Below are 6,610 nucleotides of genomic sequence, written 5' to 3'. Positions count from 1 at the left end.
TATAGTTTTGTTACTTCATTAGTACCTGTTTACCCTTTATTGGAGAAATAATATCTACTTGATCCTGTAGATTTTTTATTAGAAAAAATTGCTCCATATAATTTTTTTTTCACATGTTTGTATCTAGAATTTTTTGGTGCATTCTTGACCTATGTAACAATTATCGAAAATATTTTCAAAAGTTGATACAATCTTAAAATAAAAAATTTATCGCAATATTAACACTTTTTTTGACATTTTATTTTTATTTAAGTTGTAGCAATTTTTTTTAAAGTAAAAGAATTTCTCAATATATAATGAGATTTCCCTTTTAAGGAGAACCACAACTTCCATATTTGTGATATTGTTGTGAAGAATTGATTTTTAGTTCTTATTAAGAGCCTCTCTAAACATCAAAAATGTCATAACACTGTCACAAATATGGATGTTGGAGTTTTCCATTTCATTTTTATTTTTATTTTTTTGGGTGTTTCCATGAAACTAACTTTACAATGTGATCTACATGGTTTGGTTAGTATGAATAACTCTTGGATGGTATTATTATGACTTGTAGGCACGATATTATTAGCATTGAAAAATCAACCGCCTCCAATTTGTGATATTTTTTCAGCTCATAAAATCATATTTTTTCATCACAAATCATAATCTAAGAGTTGGTTTTTGCCATTTGGACCATGTTGGATCCAATGTTATAAGTATCGGTGTGTACCGGCTGATACACATCGGCAGAAAATCAATACACTTCACCCCTGAATCTGCTACTTTTAATAAATGTAAAAATACTAAAAAATATTTTTTTATATTATTTTAATAGTTTTAACACATATCACGTTATGATTGACGCGTAATAATATTTTTTTTTTTGGGCTGATAACAATTCACTTGAGTATTAGTGTCAGCCCATAGAGCTGAATCAGTGGCCAAACGATTCAAGGCTGATACCCATACTGACAACATTGGTTTAATCCATCCATGAGGTCGACCGCACCCTTGTCTAAAATATTCTTTCTTGTAATTATTCTCAATTTCTATTTACTATGGGCCATCCATGATATGTGGAAGTTATTCTCAAATTCTCATTCACTGTGTGACAAGATACCCAAGAGAAGCTCTACGAATATTGGTAATCGTCTTCCACTTGGCACCGGAAAATCGGGTTCAAAACCGTAACTACTGGCGTGACAGACCATCACTCTAACCGACTGAGCTATTTTTCATCTCTCAATTAATCAGGTTGTGGTCGTTATGAATGAATGAATGAATGTAAGAAATCAGGATCTCTGAAAATAGAAGACCGCTTTGAAGCGCAATACACTTGAAAATGTAAATAAGGTGGGCTTGAAGTTGGATATCTCACCGACCCAGTTGGTTTAATTGGGTTTGGTAGATCCATAGCGGACCAACTTTGCCTGATTTTGCAAACGTGATCTTGAAATGATCTGCATGACTGTAACCAATTAAAGCCTTTTTATACAAAGAGTGGGCAGCTAATGGGTTTTGTATTTAGTTGGGCGATGTCCCAACAAATGTTCTAGTGCAAGTTCAAGTTCGGATCCAATAACACTAGATCCATAGGTTGGGAATTGGTCCATAGGGATCTGTGTCAGATTTATACCATATCATCCTTAAACTTAGATGCGAAAGCATCTACACTTACATGTGCCTTTCAATTTGATAACTTGCATTTAGGGTTGTAAACGGTTTAGATTCAGATACGATATGGCCACTACCAGATTTGACTAATCCGATGTTGATTAAATGGATTCTAATTCGGATTTGGAGTTGGATGGTGAAAAGATCATACCATATCTGTTTTTTTTACATGTAATCAGATTTGGATATTCATCGAATCTGGATATTTGACGGAAGCAAAAAATCAAAACCATATCCGCATCTGATTATATACAGAGATCGTTTTGTCTTGCCAAATCCTACTAAATAGGATTCGGTTGGATATCTGGTAAAATCTGATCTATTGGCATCCCTACTTGCATTTATTTCTTGAAATTCAGCCATTTAGAACAGATACCATTCTGCTACCTTTGCATATCCAATGACTTACAAAGCTTTACCAAGATCGAATTTTCCAGTTAGCCACTTTTTTTTTACTTGTTCTTGATTTTTTTTAGGGATGGCTGAGAAAAACTGCCAAAGTACACTTGGTTGACCCATGCCTTGTTGGCAGTGTCTGTGGCATAAAACCGTAGGTCCCCTTTGTCTACCAAGGAGTACACCCAGCTTCACTCTTACGGCAAGGGATAGATATTGCTCTTGAATTGCATTTTCAAAAGTTTCTTTCACACATTTCTCCAACGTAAAATGGGAAATAAAAATTTTGAAATATCGTGATGTTTCTTTTTTCTTTTTATTTTTGAGAGAGAGAGAGAGATTTGATTTCTTCAGTTTACAAAGTTTCAAATTCTATTTTTTTTGTAATTTTCAAACTCTCTAAAAAAAGATTTCTTAACATTATTACAGAAGCTAATATTTGAGTTTAGTTGATTGAAACATGTGATACTTTCAGTTATCATTTTTCACTAACAGATTCAGGTTCTCCCATATTATGACAGCCTTGTATGGTCATTGGAAAAACAAGATCATTGTGACACTGTCCAGGGTTACACTGCACCTAATATGAGATATACAAAAGAGTTTGATTCAAGAACTTGGTGTGCTGCACATGTATGCCAAGCATATCCTACGCAATGAGAGAGAGAGAGAGAGAGACAAAACAGGATTTCAACGTAGCCGGAGAAAGGGTCAATAGAGTTGAACCCAAAGAGAACAAAAGTATAAAAACAAAAACAAAACATAAACAAGCAGGAGCCAAACATGCGAAAAAATGGCTCACGCAGGAACCACAAAACCAATAAAATCCGGATGGAGCGAAGCGACAGCAGGAGGAAACGTTAGATCTGGAAGATGAATACGCAGAATCGCGTAAACGTCCACTAGGATTTTCTGAGCAAGATGATTAATGCCGACCAGAGATTCTCGAAAAAGGGCATCATTGTGTACCATCCAAACGAACCACCAAGTGGTAAACAATCACGACCTCCAGATTAACTGTCACTGCTTACTGCACCGAAGGCAAACTGAACCCAAGATGAGGTCTAGCGCAAATGACTCCTCCATAACCAGGACCTCCGGGTGCCTCCAAGTCCTACGAAAGATCGCCACAAAGGTGGGACAAGACCAAAATAGGTGGAACGAAGATTCTTCAGCAGCATGACAAAGCACACACCAACTCGGAAGCTGGAAGCCCCACCTCTTTAAGGTAGAGTGAGTTTGGACCTTATCGTGCAAGATTAACCAAGCCAAGACCAGAGAACGGGGTGAAAGGCCCTTCACCCAGAGCGCAGATTCGGGCAACCAGGCCGCCCCGGGAGAAGCAACGATCTATAGACTTTGTTGGTCAGGAACTTTCCGGTAAAAGCAATAGCCCAATGCACCCAATTACCAATATCGGCGGGATCTTCAAAATTGTGGCTGAAGAACGCTAAAGCCGACAACCAAGACTTACGCAAATGAAAAAATGCTTCATGCCGTGAAGAAGAGAAGGAGACCCATACTTAGAGAGAAGAAAAGTAGCGCAAGGATTATCCGGTTGATGAGCCCATAGCAATACTCCTTATTCTGAAAGCAGGAACACCTAAACCGGCCATAGAACACAACAAGACCACCGAACGCCAGCCAACCAGGTGGCGCTTACCCTTGAGATAACACCAAGACCAAAGGAATCTTGCCAGCAGACGTGTCAGCTGCTTCTCCACACCCACAAGCATCAGAAAGATGGACATAAAGAATTTTGGAATGGTCGAGAGAATGTGCTTCACTAAAGTTAGGCGGCCAGCATATGAGAGATAAAAAGCTTGCCACGAGAGTAATTTGCACTTAACTTTAAGAAGCGTTGGAGCCTAGGTTACAGAGGGAATGTGCTTAACTTGTAACGACAAACCCAAGTACAACATAGGCAGCTCAGATATAACACAATTAAAAATCTTTATCCCAACAACTAACATAGAAGATTGGACGTGGAACATAGAAAGAGAACACTTTTGCTCATTGAGAGAAAGGCCGGAAAGAAAGAGAAAAAAGTGAAGAATCATGAACTTGAACCAAAGCATCTGCTGAACACTAGCACCACAAAAAATGATCATATCATCAGCATAAATAAGATCATGAGCGTGGAAGTCCTGTACTGGTAAGAGATCAATGAAACTGCAGGCAGCGGCCCGCTTAAGCAGCACAACAAGACCCTCAGTGACCGCATTAAACAATAAAGGCGAAAGAGGGCAACCTTGACGCAGACCCCGCTCCAGCTTGAACTGTTCCCCAAAGGTGCTGTTGATATTCAGCATAGCCTGAGCATTCGAGACTAGTTCACTAACCCAACCAGAGAACCGACGACCAAACCCAAAATTCGATAACATTTGAAATAAAAATGGCCATTGAATAAAATCAAAGGCCTTATGAAAATTTAATTTAAGAACGAAAGAAGGTTGACCGCAAAGATGCAAAGAGTGCACAACCTCGGTTGCCATGATAAAAGAATGATGAACTCTCTCATTATGGATGAAGGCGAACTGAAAGTCTGAGAAGATCTGCTGAGCTACCGATTTTAGCCTGTTTGCCAAAACCTTGGCAATCATACGGTAAAGAGCACCTGTCACCGAGTTTGGGCAGAACCGAGAGATATCTAATGCGTCGACGTCTTTAGGAATAAGCGAAATAATGGCTAAATGAAAAGGGTAGGGCAACCTAGAATTGCGACAAAACTCATCAAAGAGGCTAACCACTTCTGGTTTGACAGAATCCCAGAAAATCCTGAAAAAAATCAACATGGAACCCATCAAAGTCGGGCACTGTCCAACCATACAGATCCTTGATAGCACGAAGGATCTCAACATCTGAGAATCTTCTTTGTAAAGCACATGCTTGGTTATGAGAGATAGCTCGTAGCATGACAGACCCAACATTCCCATCTGCAACCACTAAAGAGGCATAAATAGACTTGAAATAACGCGTGATGGCCTGGTTGACAAGCTGATCAGAGAAAGAGACACCCTCAGTAGAGATAGATGGGATGGCCTTCCTTCAATAGTGGTGGGATGCATAGGAGTGAAAAAATTTAGTGTTACCATCATCGACTTTGAGCCAATTCACCCTGGATCGCTGCTTCCAATGGATTTCATCCTGACTCTCCAGTTATTCAACAACATAGATAACTCAATAGAACTGGCCTGAAGACTCAAGAGTTGAGGTTCAGAAAAAGCGTCAGGGTAAGACAGACTGGTACAATTCAGAAAGCTCACGCTGCCAGGCATCCAAATGCTGAAATTTTACGTCGCAATTATGGATCCAGGCCCTGATATCCTTAGCAAGACGCGAAAGCTTGCTGATAAGTCGAAGAGCAGCCCAGTGCTCGGTAAAAGGTTTAGACCAAGAGGCCGAAATAACCGAATTGAAATATGGCTCCTGAAGCCACCATTGCTAAAAAATAAAGCGCTTGGAGAAGGAGAAGCCACCCCCCCAAAGAGTGACGAGCTGACCATGGTCAATGATAGAGGGCGCAAGCACGACACATTTAATGTCAGGGATGAGGTCCAACAAAGTAGGGCTGACAAATACTCTGTCCAGAACCCGACAGCACGGGCACGACCGCCTTTTCGACTAAGAGAATCGCTCGCCGATAAGAGGAAGAGGATAAAGGAGATGCCCGTGAACAAAGTCTTGGAAGCCTCGAATAGAGGTATTAGGAAGGATGATAGATTTGGAATCATTAGGAGAAAGCATATAATTGAAATTGTCCATAATAAGGTGGCACAGATCATTAGAAGTAACAAGCCTATCAAGGTCATCCCAAAACGCGGGCCTCCTGTTAGCGAGGTTGGGTCCATAAACCACTGACACCACTGCTCTTCGACCAACCGATTGTATGCTGAAGGCAACCGACAAAGAGTAGATACCCACGTCCAGCTGCGATAAATTTAAAGACTTCTTACCGAAAAGGAGGATACCACCGGTATGGTTGACCGCTGGATTAAAGAAAAAATATGCACCCCGCCAAATAGAAGAAGCAACTGCAAGCAAGAAGTCATTCATTTTAGTTTCACAAATGGCAAACAGGTCAGGATTAGCCTGTCTAATCCAACTCGCCAAAAATAAGTGTTTAGCGGCAAAATTGAGGCCCCTGATATTCCAACAAACAAGCTTCATGACATAAAATCTGAAAAGACCCGTGGCTGCCACAACATGGGCGATCTACGAGGAGACCAACCAGGAAAAACCGAATATGAAAAGACAACCCTCCTCCGTCTACGGTAACTAATGGGGGAACGTTGAACATTCCCGATGGAAGAGTCATCCTGCGAAGAACCGAACAAAACAGAAAGGGGCAGGCAGAGGATATCCCCGAGAATAGAATGAAGACCAGAAATAGTTGAATCCATGACAACCGATAGAGCTAGCAACTGAGATGCAGAGAGAGAGATATTCAACAGTCGAGCAGCGTCGCCGATCTCAATACCCAGGAGGTGCGAACTGGGATGCAGATGTAGCTGGGAGGAAGGCAAGTGAGTCGACACACACCCCGGCAAACCGCCGTTAG

Source organism: Nuphar pumila, chromosome 12 (assembly GCF_984573655.1).
Source record: "Nuphar pumila chromosome 12, dmNupPumi1.hap1.1, whole genome shotgun sequence".
In the NCBI taxonomy this organism is placed as follows: domain Eukaryota; kingdom Viridiplantae; phylum Streptophyta; class Magnoliopsida; order Nymphaeales; family Nymphaeaceae; genus Nuphar; species Nuphar pumila.
Note: the sequence above shows the minus strand (reverse complement) of the source record.